Here is a 16,658-nt window from a genome sequence, read left to right on the forward strand (position 1 = left end):
AAGTTCAAGGGTGTGTAGGACACACTCTTTCTTTACAAAACCCAGGATTTTGCTAGGAGGAAGAGAGCCAGGACCACAAGCCACGGATTCAGTGGACAAGGACCCACTCACCTTAATGAGCTCAATCATGGTCGTGCCCTCCTGTGAAGAATTATGACATGACACAGGCACCTATGAAGACTTTACCTGATTTTTTTTTTATCTGAACTTGACTTCACAAAGTTTTTGAATATAATAAATAAGACTTCCTCAGCTGATGACTGACCCCATATCACTACCAGTGGGAGCTGTGGCTCCCACTCGACTAAGATGCCTCGATCGATTTTTCAATTCAAGGTCTCTGGGCCAGAACCTCTCCTCATCCTATGCAGGAGATGTGCTCCCCACGGAGGACCCAGGTCCAGGAGACATGACCTCTGTCCTCATGGGACACACCAGACACATTTGACAGGATGGGTGTGTGGGCCGCACCCAGAACCTTTGTGTCCTGCTGTCTTCAGAGGATCTGGGACAAGTGACCGTGTCATTTTGGCCAGCACCACAGACTCAGAGGAGACGGGAACCACCACGATGACCAGAGTTGGTGCTCTGGGACGTGACATCACCCTCACCAACTGCCAGGCTGTGGCCCAAACGTTCATGTCCTCGCATCTCAGGTTCCCACCCTCTCACTGACGACTCTGGCCCTCAACCTGACCTGAGGAGAAACACCAAGTAACCGGCTAGCTTAAGAAGGCCATGACCCAAGGGGACACACAAAACTTTCATAACGCCCTGTAAAGGAGAACCCGGAACTTCCTCCTCTGGAGGCCTTTTCGGTGCCATGATCAATGGCTAGACTCGTGTTCCTAGGCTTCCTTCAATGCTCACAGAAGCACACCAAGAAGAAGCCTGGAGAGGGGCGGGCCTGGGCCTAGCGCTGACACTCAACAAGCATGGGCCCAGCCCACCAAGACATGTTCAAAAATAGAGACAATGATAGATGGCCAGGACAACAGAATCAAAAAGGGGTGTGCACAGGGTACATCAGAACCAGAAATATCCTGGGAACGTCACAAAATCAGCCCTGGGACTTGGCTGACTCCCCATACAGAAGATGCCAGGGGCGAAAAGGAGACCGGAAACGCGTCCAGATGGAACCAGGAAGAGTGCCGTGCCTGGGCTATCCCTGACTCTCGGGGAGTCCATGCCAAAATGCTATTGTACCGTTAGCCCAGACTCACCCTCACCCATTGAGTCTTGCACACAAACAAAGATGAGTTGCCGGACCAAAACTAAACTGAATCAACATCAACATCGTGGACAGATTTGTAACATGAGGCACTGTGACCCAAGGCCTTAATTTCAATTCTTTGGCAACCGTACAAACCATCAGAGCACCATGTTAATGCATGATCTCGCTTTCCAGTACAATACCACCTGACTGACACCTAACATAAGCCGACAGCCTGAATGATACTTGTTGGATCCCACACACATACTTCATTAGACGCAAACCACATGCGCAAAACGAGCGACCAGGGTGAACCATGGCCCTGACGGGCCTCGGGTGCAAGGAAATGTCCCCTCAAAATGGACAAACCATGCCAAAATCGGTGTTATAATGTGCCTGTCTGACACAAGACATTATCTTCACCTATACTGATCTTAAACCCATTTCTTTAGGAAAGAACACTTCTCAGCTCTAACGCAGGAAACAAACAGCCTGTTCTCTAAAAGTCGTGGACTAACCAAAATTTGGTCCTCTTCTCAGTCCATGACATCTGGACCGATTCCTTCTCCACATTCAGATCTTGATGATGACCTGATGATTGACCCAGTCGCAAGGCCATCCACAGACCTTAAAGACAAACGCAGCTCCTTCAAAGGCAAGTAGCCTGGGCTCATAGAATCTTCAAGGGTGTGTGGGCCACACCCCCTCTCTGTGCACCCCAGGACAAGAATTCGACCAAAAAAGGAGCCAGGCCCTAAAGGGAACAAACCTCGCTTTAAGGATCACACAAAATGCTCATCCAAAAAGCTAGGACCTGTTCTGCAGCCAGGCATTATCTCCATGCCAACTGAACTTGGTGACAACGCGATGACCCCATGTCTGACACGGGCCATGCCAAGATCACCAAGACAAGATAGAATCTCCACAGGTGAGGGAGATCTGCACCAACACCATAGACTGAGATCAATAAGGAGTTGATACGGAAGCTCCATATGGCTCAATTCCGGTGAGTGGGTTGTATCCTTGGTTGTCCCAACACAGGAAACAATTCATTGACATACACAACAACGAAAAAAAAAAAAAAAAGAAAGAAAAAATTTTTCAAGCAGTACCACCAAGGCTTTCAAGGAATCTGGACCACAAACAGGAATGTCAAAGAACAGAGACACAGCTTGGAAAGAGGGGTGTGTGGGCCACACCCGCAAAATAGTCTGTGTCCATGTCAGGAACAACACTTTGACATTGCTTCAGGCCTCCTGACCACCTGACCTCCTGTCCTCTTTAGCTCCTGACCTCCTTAGTTCCTGACCTCCTGACCACCTGACCTCCTGACCTCCTGACCTCCTGACCTCCTGACTCCTGACTCCTGACTCCTTTGGTACGGTTCCACACACTATAATACCATGTGGTGGTTGTGTGCCCTGCCAGGTCCCTGATCACCAGCTTTCTGCTTCCTGCATAAGTTCAAGGGTGTGTAGGACACACTCTTTCTTTACAAAACCCAGGATTTTGCTAGGAGGAAGAGAGCCAGGACCACAAGCCACGGATTCAGTGGACAAGGACCCACTCACCTTAATGAGCTCAATCATGGTCGTGCCCTCCTGTGAAGAATTATGACATGACACAGGCACCTATGAAGACTTTACCTGATTTTTTTTTTATCTGAACTTGACTTCACAAAGTTTTTGAATATAATAAATAAGACTTCCTCAGCTGATGACTGACCCCATATCACTACCAGTGGGAGCTGTGGCTCCCACTCGACTAAGATGCCTCGATCGATTTTTCAATTCAAGGTCTCTGGGCCAGAACCTCTCCTCATCCTATGCAGGAGATGTGCTCCCCACGGAGGACCCAGGTCCAGGAGACATGACCTCTGTCCTCATGGGACACACCAGACACATTTGACAGGATGGGTGTGTGGGCCGCACCCAGAACCTTTGTGTCCTGCTGTCTTCAGAGGATCTGGGACAAGTGACCGTGTCATTTTGGCCAGCACCACAGACTCAGAGGAGACGGGAACCACCACGATGACCAGAGTTGGTGCTCTGGGACGTGACATCACCCTCACCAACTGCCAGGCTGTGGCCCAAACGTTCATGTCCTCGCATCTCAGGTTCCCACCCTCTCACTGACGACTCTGGCCCTCAACCTGACCTGAGGAGAAACACCAAGTAACCGGCTAGCTTAAGAAGGCCATGACCCAAGGGGACACACAAAACTTTCATAACGCCCTGTAAAGGAGAACCCGGAACTTCCTCCTCTGGAGGCCTTTTCGGTGCCATGATCAATGGCTAGACTCGTGTTCCTAGGCTTCCTTCAATGCTCACAGAAGCACACCAAGAAGAAGCCTGGAGAGGGGCGGGCCTGGGCCTAGCGCTGACACTCAACAAGCATGGGCCCAGCCCACCAAGACATGTTCAAAAATAGAGACAATGATAGATGGCCAGGACAACAGAATCAAAAAGGGGTGTGCACAGGGTACATCAGAACCAGAAATATCCTGGGAACGTCACAAAATCAGCCCTGGGACTTGGCTGACTCCCCATACAGAAGATGCCAGGGGCGAAAAGGAGACCGGAAACGCGTCCAGATGGAACCAGGAAGAGTGCCGTGCCTGGGCTATCCCTGACTCTCGGGGAGTCCATGCCAAAATGCTATTGTACCGTTAGCCCAGACTCACCCTCACCCATTGAGTCTTGCACACAAACAAAGATGAGTTGCCGGACCAAAACTAAACTGAATCAACATCAACATCGTGGACAGATTTGTAACATGAGGCACTGTGACCCAAGGCCTTAATTTCAATTCTTTGGCAACCGTACAAACCATCAGAGCACCATGTTAATGCATGATCTCGCTTTCCAGTACAATACCACCTGACTGACACCTAACATAAGCCGACAGCCTGAATGATACTTGTTGGATCCCACACACATACTTCATTAGACGCAAACCACATGCGCAAAACGAGCGACCAGGGTGAACCATGGCCCTGACGGGCCTCGGGTGCAAGGAAATGTCCCCTCAAAATGGACAAACCATGCCAAAATCGGTGTTATAATGTGCCTGTCTGACACAAGACATTATCTTCACCTATACTGATCTTAAACCCATTTCTTTAGGAAAGAACACTTCTCAGCTCTAACGCAGGAAACAAACAGCCTGTTCTCTAAAAGTCGTGGACTAACCAAAATTTGGTCCTCTTCTCAGTCCATGACATCTGGACCGATTCCTTCTCCACATTCAGATCTTGATGATGACCTGATGATTGACCCAGTCGCAAGGCCATCCACAGACCTTAAAGACAAACGCAGCTCCTTCAAAGGCAAGTAGCCTGGGCTCATAGAATCTTCAAGGGTGTGTGGGCCACACCCCTCTCTGTGCACCCCAGGACAAGAATTCGACCAAAAAAGGAGCCAGGCCCTAAAGGGAACAAACCTCGCTTTAAGGATCACACAAAATGCTCATCCAAAAAGCTAGGACCTGTTCTGCAGCCAGGCATTATCTCCATGCCAACTGAACTTGGTGACAACGCGATGACCCCACGTCTGACACGGGCCATGCCAAGATCACCAAGACAAGATAGAATCTCCACAGGTGAGGGAGATCTGCACCAACACCATAGACTGAGATCAATAAGGAGTTGATACGGAAGCTCCATATGGCTCAATTCCGGTGAGTGGGTTGTATCCTTGGTTGTCCCAACACAGGAAACAATTCATTGACATACACAACACGAGAAAAAAAAAAAAAAAAGAAAGAAAAAATTTTTCAAGCAGTACCCCCAAGGCTTTCAAGGAATCTGGACCACAAACAGGAATGTCAAAGAACAGAGACACAGCTTGGAAAGAGGGGTGTGTGGGCCACACCCGCAAAATAGTCTGTGTCCATGTCAGGAACAACACTTTGACATTGCTTCAGGCCTCCTGACCACCTGACCTCCTGTCCTCTTTAGCTCCTGACCTCCTTAGTTCCTGACCTCCTGACCACCTGACCTCCTGACCTCCTGACCTCCTGACCTCCTGACTCCTGACTCCTGACTCCTTTGGTACGGTTCCACACACTATAATACCATGTGGTGGTTGTGTGCCCTGCCAGGTCCCTGATCACCAGCTTTCTGCTTCCTGCATAAGTTCAAGGGTGTGTAGGACACACTCTTTCTTTACAAAACCCAGGATTTTGCTAGGAGGAAGAGAGCCAGGACCACAAGCCACGGATTCAGTGGACAAGGACCCACTCACCTTAATGAGCTCAATCATGGTCGTGCCCTCCTGTGAAGAATTATGACATGACACAGGCACCTATGAAGACTTTACCTGATTTTTTTTTTATCTGAACTTGACTTCACAAAGTTTTTGAATATAATAAATAAGACTTCCTCAGCTGATGACTGACCCCATATCACTACCAGTGGGAGCTGTGGCTCCCACTCGACTAAGATGCCTCGATCGATTTTTCAATTCAAGGTCTCTGGGCCAGAACCTCTCCTCATCCTATGCAGGAGATGTGCTCCCCACGGAGGACCCAGGTCCAGGAGACATGACCTCTGTCCTCATGGGACACACCAGACACATTTGACAGGATGGGTGTGTGGGCCGCACCCAGAACCTTTGTGTCCTGCTGTCTTCAGAGGATCTGGGACAAGTGACCGTGTCATTTTGGCCAGCACCACAGACTCAGAGGAGACGGGAACCACCACGATGACCAGAGTTGGTGCTCTGGGACGTGACATCACCCTCACCAACTGCCAGGCTGTGGCCCAAACGTTCATGTCCTCGCATCTCAGGTTCCCACCCTCTCACTGACGACTCTGGCCCTCAACCTGACCTGAGGAGAAACACCAAGTAACCGGCTAGCTTAAGAAGGCCATGACCCAAGGGGACACACAAAACTTTCATAACGCCCTGTAAAGGAGAACCCGGAACTTCCTCCTCTGGAGGCCTTTTCGGTGCCATGATCAATGGCTAGACTCGTGTTCCTAGGCTTCCTTCAATGCTCACAGAAGCACACCAAGAAGAAGCCTGGAGAGGGGCGGGCCTGGGCCTAGCGCTGACACTCAACAAGCATGGGCCCAGCCCACCAAGACATGTTCAAAAATAGAGACAATGATAGATGGCCAGGACAACAGAATCAAAAAGGGGTGTGCACAGGGTACATCAGAACCAGAAATATCCTGGGAACGTCACAAAATCAGCCCTGGGACTTGGCTGACTCCCCATACAGAAGATGCCAGGGGCGAAAAGGAGACCGGAAACGCGTCCAGATGGAACCAGGAAGAGTGCCGTGCCTGGGCTATCCCTGACTCTCGGGGAGTCCATGCCAAAATGCTATTGTACCGTTAGCCCAGACTCACCCTCACCCATTGAGTCTTGCACACAAACAAAGATGAGTTGCCGGACCAAAACTAAACTGAATCAACATCAACATCGTGGACAGATTTGTAACATGAGGCACTGTGACCCAAGGCCTTAATTTCAATTCTTTGGCAACCGTACAAACCATCAGAGCACCATGTTAATGCATGATCTCGCTTTCCAGTACAATACCACCTGACTGACACCTAACATAAGCCGACAGCCTGAATGATACTTGTTGGATCCCACACACATACTTCATTAGACGCAAACCACATGCGCAAAACGAGCGACCAGGGTGAACCATGGCCCTGACGGGCCTCGGGTGCAAGGAAATGTCCCCTCAAAATGGACAAACCATGCCAAAATCGGTGTTATAATGTGCCTGTCTGACACAAGACATTATCTTCACCTATACTGATCTTAAACCCATTTCTTTAGGAAAGAACACTTCTCAGCTCTAACGCAGGAAACAAACAGCCTGTTCTCTAAAAGTCGTGGACTAACCAAAATTTGGTCCTCTTCTCAGTCCATGACATCTGGACCGATTCCTTCTCCACATTCAGATCTTGATGATGACCTGATGATTGACCCAGTCGCAAGGCCATCCACAGACCTTAAAGACAAACGCAGCTCCTTCAAAGGCAAGTAGCCTGGGCTCATAGAATCTTCAAGGGTGTGTGGGCCACACCCCTCTCTGTGCACCCCAGGACAAGAATTCGACCAAAAAAGGAGCCAGGCCCTAAAGGGAACAAACCTCGCTTTAAGGATCACACAAAATGCTCATCCAAAAAGCTAGGACCTGTTCTGCAGCCAGGCATTATCTCCATGCCAACTGAACTTGGTGACAACGCGATGACCCCATGTCTGACACGGGCCATGCCAAGATCACCAAGACAAGATAGAATCTCCACAGGTGAGGGAGATCTGCACCAACACCATAGACTGAGATCAATAAGGAGTTGATACGGAAGCTCCATATGGCTCAATTCCGGTGAGTGGGTTGTATCCTTGGTTGTCCCAACACAGGAAACAATTCATTGACATACACAACGACGAAAAAAAAAAAAAAAAAAGAAAGAAAAAAATTTTTCAAGCAGTACCACCAAGGCTTTCAAGGAATCTGGACCACAAACAGGAATGTCAAAGAACAGAGACACAGCTTGGAAAGAGGGGTGTGTGGGCCACACCCGCAAAATAGTCTGTGTCCATGTCAGGAACAACACTTTGACATTGCTTCAGGCCTCCTGACCACCTGACCTCCTGTCCTCTTTAGCTCCTGACCTCCTTAGTTCCTGACCTCCTGACCACCTGACCTCCTGACCTCCTGACCTCCTGACCTCCTGACTCCTGACTCCTGACTCCTTTGGTACGGTTCCACACACTATAATACCATGTGGTGGTTGTGTGCCCTGCCAGGTCCCTGATCACCAGCTTTCTGCTTCCTGCATAAGTTCAAGGGTGTGTAGGACACACTCTTTCTTTACAAAACCCAGGATTTTGCTAGGAGGAAGAGAGCCAGGACCACAAGCCACGGATTCAGTGGACAAGGACCCACTCACCTTAATGAGCTCAATCATGGTCGTGCCCTCCTGTGAAGAATTATGACATGACACAGGCACCTATGAAGACTTTACCTGATTTTTTTTTTATCTGAACTTGACTTCACAAAGTTTTTGAATATAATAAATAAGACTTCCTCAGCTGATGACTGACCCCATATCACTACCAGTGGGAGCTGTGGCTCCCACTCGACTAAGATGCCTCGATCGATTTTTCAATTCAAGGTCTCTGGGCCAGAACCTCTCCTCATCCTATGCAGGAGATGTGCTCCCCACGGAGGACCCAGGTCCAGGAGACATGACCTCTGTCCTCATGGGACACACCAGACACATTTGACAGGATGGGTGTGTGGGCCGCACCCAGAACCTTTGTGTCCTGCTGTCTTCAGAGGATCTGGGACAAGTGACCGTGTCATTTTGGCCAGCACCACAGACTCAGAGGAGACGGGAACCACCACGATGACCAGAGTTGGTGCTCTGGGACGTGACATCACCCTCACCAACTGCCAGGCTGTGGCCCAAACGTTCATGTCCTCGCATCTCAGGTTCCCACCCTCTCACTGACGACTCTGGCCCTCAACCTGACCTGAGGAGAAACACCAAGTAACCGGCTAGCTTAAGAAGGCCATGACCCAAGGGGACACACAAAACTTTCATAACGCCCTGTAAAGGAGAACCCGGAACTTCCTCCTCTGGAGGCCTTTTCGGTGCCATGATCAATGGCTAGACTCGTGTTCCTAGGCTTCCTTCAATGCTCACAGAAGCACACCAAGAAGAAGCCTGGAGAGGGGCGGGCCTGGGCCTAGCGCTGACACTCAACAAGCATGGGCCCAGCCCACCAAGACATGTTCAAAAATAGAGACAATGATAGATGGCCAGGACAACAGAATCAAAAAGGGGTGTGCACAGGGTACATCAGAACCAGAAATATCCTGGGAACGTCACAAAATCAGCCCTGGGACTTGGCTGACTCCCCATACAGAAGATGCCAGGGGCGAAAAGGAGACCGGAAACGCGTCCAGATGGAACCAGGAAGAGTGCCGTGCCTGGGCTATCCCTGACTCTCGGGGAGTCCATGCCAAAATGCTATTGTACCGTTAGCCCAGACTCACCCTCACCCATTGAGTCTTGCACACAAACAAAGATGAGTTGCCGGACCAAAACTAAACTGAATCAACATCAACATCGTGGACAGATTTGTAACATGAGGCACTGTGACCCAAGGCCTTAATTTCAATTCTTTGGCAACCGTACAAACCATCAGAGCACCATGTTAATGCATGATCTCGCTTTCCAGTACAATACCACCTGACTGACACCTAACATAAGCCGACAGCCTGAATGATACTTGTTGGATCCCACACACATACTTCATTAGACGCAAACCACATGCGCAAAACGAGCGACCAGGGTGAACCATGGCCCTGACGGGCCTCGGGTGCAAGGAAATGTCCCCTCAAAATGGACAAACCATGCCAAAATCGGTGTTATAATGTGCCTGTCTGACACAAGACATTATCTTCACCTATACTGATCTTAAACCCATTTCTTTAGGAAAGAACACTTCTCAGCTCTAACGCAGGAAACAAACAGCCTGTTCTCTAAAAGTCGTGGACTAACCAAAATTTGGTCCTCTTCTCAGTCCATGACATCTGCACCGATTCCTTCTCCACATTCAGATCTTGATGATGACCTGATGATTGACCCAGTCGCAAGGCCATCCACAGACCTTAAAGACAAACGCAGCTCCTTCAAAGGCAAGTAGCCTGGGCTCATAGAATCTTCAAGGGTGTGTGGGCCACACCCCTCTCTGTGCACCCCAGGACAAGAATTCGACCAAAAAAGGAGCCAGGCCCTAAAGGGAACAAACCTCGCTTTAAGGATCACACAAAATGCTCATCCAAAAAGCTAGGACCTGTTCTGCAGCCAGGCATTATCTCCATGCCAACTGAACTTGGTGACAACGCGATGACCCCACGTCTGACACGGGCCATGACAAGATCACCAAGACAAGATAGAATCTCCACAGGTGAGGGAGATCTGCACCAACACCATAGACTGAGATCAATAAGGAGTTGATACGGAAGCTCCATATGGCTCAATTCCGGTGAGTGGGTTGTATCCTTGGTTGTCCCAACACAGGAAACAATTCATTGACATACACAACGACGAAAAAAAAAAAAAAAAGAAAGAAAAAATTTTTCAAGCAGTACCCCCAAGGCTTTCAAGGAATCTGGACCACAAACAGGAATGTCAAAGAACAGAGACACAGCTTGGAAAGAGGGGTGTGTGGGCCACACCCGCAAAATAGTCTGTGTCCATGTCAGGAACAACACTTTGACATTGCTTCAGGCCTCCTGACCACCTGACCTCCTGTCCTCTTTAGCTCCTGACCTCCTTAGTTCCTGACCTCCTGACCACCTGACCTCCTGACCTCCTGACCTCCTGACCTCCTGACTCCTGACTCCTGACTCCTTTGGTACGGTTCCACACACTATAATACCATGTGGTGGTTGTGTGCCCTGCCAGGTCCCTGATCACCAGCTTTCTGCTTCCTGCATAAGTTCAAGGGTGTGTAGGACACACTCTTTCTTTACAAAACCCAGGATTTTGCTAGGAGGAAGAGAGCCAGGACCACAAGCCACGGATTCAGTGGACAAGGACCCACTCACCTTAATGAGCTCAATCATGGTCGTGCCCTCCTGTGAAGAATTATGACATGACACAGGCACCTATGAAGACTTTACCTGATTTTTTTTTATCTGAACTTGACTTCACAAAGTTTTTGAATATAATAAATAAGACTTCCTCAGCTGATGACTGACCCCATATCACTACCAGTGGGAGCTGTGGCTCCCACTCGACTAAGATGCCTCGATCGATTTTTCAATTCAAGGTCTCTGGGCCAGAACCTCTCCTCATCCTATGCAGGAGATGTGCTCCCCACGGAGGACCCAGGTCCAGGAGACATGACCTCTGTCCTCATGGGACACACCAGACACATTTGACAGGATGGGTGTGTGGGCCGCACCCAGAACCTTTGTGTCCTGCTGTCTTCAGAGGATCTGGGACAAGTGACCGTGTCATTTTGGCCAGCACCACAGACTCAGAGGAGACGGGAACCACCACGATGACCAGAGTTGGTGCTCTGGGACGTGACATCACCCTCACCAACTGCCAGGCTGTGGCCCAAACGTTCATGTCCTCGCATCTCAGGTTCCCACCCTCTCACTGACGACTCTGGCCCTCAACCTGACCTGAGGAGAAACACCAAGTAACCGGCTAGCTTAAGAAGGCCATGACCCAAGGGGACACACAAAACTTTCATAACGCCCTGTAAAGGAGAACCCGGAACTTCCTCCTCTGGAGGCCTTTTCGGTGCCATGATCAATGGCTAGACTCGTGTTCCTAGGCTTCCTTCAATGCTCACAGAAGCACACCAAGAAGAAGCCTGGAGAGGGGCGGGCCTGGGCCTAGCGCTGACACTCAACAAGCATGGGCCCAGCCCACCAAGACATGTTCAAAAATAGAGACAATGATAGATGGCCAGGACAACAGAATCAAAAAGGGGTGTGCACAGGGTACATCAGAACCAGAAATATCCTGGGAACGTCACAAAATCAGCCCTGGGACTTGGCTGACTCCCCATACAGAAGATGCCAGGGGCGAAAAGGAGACCGGAAACGCGTCCAGATGGAACCAGGAAGAGTGCCGTGCCTGGGCTATCCCTGACTCTCGGGGAGTCCATGCCAAAATGCTATTGTACCGTTAGCCCAGACTCACCCTCACCCATTGAGTCTTGCACACAAACAAAGATGAGTTGCCGGACCAAAACTAAACTGAATCAACATCAACATCGTGGACAGATTTGTAACATGAGGCACTGTGACCCAAGGCCTTAATTTCAATTCTTTGGCAACCGTACAAACCATCAGAGCACCATGTTAATGCATGATCTCGCTTTCCAGTACAATACCACCTGACTGACACCTAACATAAGCCGACAGCCTGAATGATACTTGTTGGATCCCACACACATACTTCATTAGACGCAAACCACATGCGCAAAACGAGCGACCAGGGTGAACCATGGCCCTGACGGGCCTCGGGTGCAAGGAAATGTCCCCTCAAAATGGACAAACCATGCCAAAATCGGTGTTATAATGTGCCTGTCTGACACAAGACATTATCTTCACCTATACTGATCTTAAACCCATTTCTTTAGGAAAGAACACTTCTCAGCTCTAACGCAGGAAACAAACAGCCTGTTCTCTAAAAGTCGTGGACTAACCAAAATTTGGTCCTCTTCTCAGTCCATGACATCTGGACCGATTCCTTCTCCACATTCAGATCTTGATGATGACCTGATGATTGACCCAGTCGCAAGGCCATCCACAGACCTTAAAGACAAACGCAGCTCCTTCAAAGGCAAGTAGCCTGGGCTCATAGAATCTTCAAGGGTGTGTGGGCCACACCCCCTCTCTGTGCACCCCAGGACAAGAATTCGACCAAAAAAGGAGCCAGGCCCTAAAGGGAACAAACCTCGCTTTAAGGATCACACAAAATGCTCATCCAAAAAGCTAGGACCTGTTCTGCAGCCAGGCATTATCTCCATGCCAACTGAACTTGGTGACAACGCGATGACCCCATGTCTGACACGGGCCATGCCAAGATCACCAAGACAAGATAGAATCTCCACAGGTGAGGGAGATCTGCACCAACACCATAGACTGAGATCAATAAGGAGTTGATACGGAAGCTCCATATGGCTCAATTCCGGTGAGTGGGTTGTATCCTTGGTTGTCCCAACACAGGAAACAATTCATTGACATACACAACGACGAAAAAAAAAAAAGAAAGAAAGAAAAAATTTTTCAAGCAGTACCACCAAGGCTTTCAAGGAATCTGGACCACAAACAGGAATGTCAAAGAACAGAGACACAGCTTGGAAAGAGGGGTGTGTGGGCCACACCCGCAAAATAGTCTGTGTCCATGTCAGGAACAACACTTTGACATTGCTTCAGGCCTCCTGACCACCTGACCTCCTGTCCTCTTTAGCTCCTGACCTCCTTAGTTCCTGACCTCCTGACCACCTGACCTCCTGACCTCCTGACCTCCTGACCTCCTGACTCCTGACTCCTGACTCCTTTGGTACGGTTCCACACACTATAATACCATGTGGTGGTTGTCTGCCCTGCCAGGTCCCTGATCACCAGCTTTCTGCTTCCTGCATAAGTTCAAGGGTGTGTAGGACACACTCTTTCTTTACAAAACCCAGGATTTTGCTAGGAGGAAGAGAGCCAGGACCACAAGCCACGGATTCAGTGGACAAGGACCCACTCACCTTAATGAGCTCAATCATGGTCGTGCCCTCCTGTGAAGAATTATGACATGACACAGGCACCTATGAAGACTTTACCTGATTTTTTTTTTATCTGAACTTGACTTCACAAAGTTTTTGAATATAATAAATAAGACTTCCTCAGCTGATGACTGACCCCATATCACTACCAGTGGGAGCTGTGGCTCCCACTCGACTAAGATGCCTCGATCGATTTTTCAATTCAAGGTCTCTGGGCCAGAACCTCTCCTCATCCTATGCAGGAGATGTGCTCCCCACGGAGGACCCAGGTCCAGGAGACATGACCTCTGTCCTCATGGGACACACCAGACACATTTGACAGGATGGGTGTGTGGGCCGCACCCAGAACCTTTGTGTCCTGCTGTCTTCAGAGGATCTGGGACAAGTGACCGTGTCATTTTGGCCAGCACCACAGACTCAGAGGAGACGGGAACCACCACGATGACCAGAGTTGGTGCTCTGGGACGTGACATCACCCTCACCAACTGCCAGGCTGTGGCCCAAACGTTCATGTCCTCGCATCTCAGGTTCCCACCCTCTCACTGACGACTCTGGCCCTCAACCTGACCTGAGGAGAAACACCAAGTAACCGGCTAGCTTAAGAAGGCCATGACCCAAGGGGACACACAAAACTTTCATAACGCCCTGTAAAGGAGAACCCGGAACTTCCTCCTCTGGAGGCCTTTTCGGTGCCATGATCAATGGCTAGACTCGTGTTCCTAGGCTTCCTTCAATGCTCACAGAAGCACACCAAGAAGAAGCCTGGAGAGGGGCGGGCCTGGGCCTAGCGCTGACACTCAACAAGCATGGGCCCAGCCCACCAAGACATGTTCAAAAATAGAGACAATGATAGATGGCCAGGACAACAGAATCAAAAAGGGGTGTGCACAGGGTACATCAGAACCAGAAATATCCTGGGAACGTCACAAAATCAGCCCTGGGACTTGGCTGACTCCCCATACAGAAGATGCCAGGGGCGAAAAGGAGACCGGAAACGCGTCCAGATGGAACCAGGAAGAGTGCCGTGCCTGGGCTATCCCTGACTCTCGGGGAGTCCATGCCAAAATGCTATTGTACCGTTAGCCCAGACTCACCCTCACCCATTGAGTCTTGCACACAAACAAAGATGAGTTGCCGGACCAAAACTAAACTGAATCAACATCAACATCGTGGACAGATTTGTAACATGAGGCACTGTGACCCAAGGCCTTAATTTCAATTCTTTGGCAACCGTACAAACCATCAGAGCACCATGTTAATGCATGATCTCGCTTTCCAGTACAATACCACCTGACTGACACCTAACATAAGCCGACAGCCTGAATGATACTTGTTGGATCCCACACACATACTTCATTAGACGCAAACCACATGCGCAAAACGAGCGACCAGGGTGAACCATGGCCCTGACGGGCCTCGGGTGCAAGGAAATGTCCCCTCAAAATGGACAAACCATGCCAAAATCGGTGTTATAATGTGCCTGTCTGACACAAGACATTATCTTCACCTATACTGATCTTAAACCCATTTCTTTAGGAAAGAACACTTCTCAGCTCTAACGCAGGAAACAAACAGCCTGTTCTCTAAAAGTCGTGGACTAACCAAAATTTGGTCCTCTTCTCAGTCCATGACATCTGGACCGATTCCTTCTCCACATTCAGATCTTGATGATGACCTGATGATTGACCCAGTCGCAAGGCCATCCACAGACCTTAAAGACAAACGCAGCTCCTTCAAAGGCAAGTAGCCTGGGCTCATAGAATCTTCAAGGGTGTGTGGGCCACACCCCCTCTCTGTGCACCCCAGGACAAGAATTCGACCAAAAAAGGAGCCAGGCCCTAAAGGGAACAAACCTCGCTTTAAGGATCACACAAAATGCTCATCCAAAAAGCTAGGACCTGTTCTGCAGCCAGGCATTATCTCCATGCCAACTGAACTTGGTGACAACGCGATGACCCCATGTCTGACACGGGCCATGCCAAGATCACCAAGACAAGATAGAATCTCCACAGGTGAGGGAGATCTGCACCAACACCATAGACTGAGATCAATAAGGAGTTGATACGGAAGCTCCATATGGCTCAATTCCGGTGAGTGGGTTGTATCCTTGGTTGTCCCAACACAGGAAACAATTCATTGACATACACAACGAAGGAAAAAAAAAAAAAAAGAAAGAAAAAAATTTTTCAAGCAGTACCACCAAGGCTTTCAAGGAATCTGGACCACAAACAGGAATGTCAAAGAACAGAGACACAGCTTGGAAAGAGGGGTGTGTGGGCCACACCCGCAAAATAGTCTGTGTCCATGTCAGGAACAACACTTTGACATTGCTTCAGGCCTCCTGACCACCTGACCTCCTGTCCTCTTTAGCTCCTGACCTCCTTAGTTCCTGACCTCCTGACCACCTGACCTCCTGACCTCCTGACCTCCTGACCTCCTGACTCCTGACTCCTGACTCCTTTGGTACGGTTCCACACACTATAATACCATGTGGTGGTTGTCTGCCCTGCCAGGTCCCTGATCACCAGCTTTCTGCTTCCTGCATAAGTTCAAGGGTGTGTAGGACACACTCTTTCTTTACAAAACCCAGGATTTTGCTAGGAGGAAGAGAGCCAGGACCACAAGCCACGGATTCAGTGGACAAGGACCCACTCACCTTAATGAGCTCAATCATGGTCGTGCCCTCCTGTGAAGAATTATGACATGACACAGGCACCTATGAAGACTTTACCTGATTTTTTTTTTTATCTGAACTTGACTTCACAAAGTTTTTGAATATAATAAATAAGACTTCCTCAGCTGATGACTGACCCCATATCACTACCAGTGGGAGCTGTGGCTCCCACTCGACTAAGATGCCTCGATCGATTTTTCAATTCAAGGTCTCTGGGCCAGAACCTCTCCTCATCCTATGCAGGAGATGTGCTCCCCACGGAGGACCCAGGTCCAGGAGACATGACCTCTGTCCTCATGGGACACACCAGACACATTTGACAGGATGGGTGTGTGGGCCGCACCCAGAACCTTTGTGTCCTGCTGTCTTCAGAGGATCTGGGACAAGTGACCGTGTCATTTTGGCCAGCACCACAGACTCAGAGGAGACGGGAACCACCACGATGACCAGAGTTGGTGCTCTGGGACGTGACATCACCCTCACCAACTGC

This window comes from Phodopus roborovskii, unplaced genomic scaffold (assembly GCF_943737965.1).
Source record: "Phodopus roborovskii unplaced genomic scaffold, PHOROB, whole genome shotgun sequence".
Classification (NCBI taxonomy): Eukaryota; Metazoa; Chordata; class Mammalia; order Rodentia; family Cricetidae; genus Phodopus; species Phodopus roborovskii.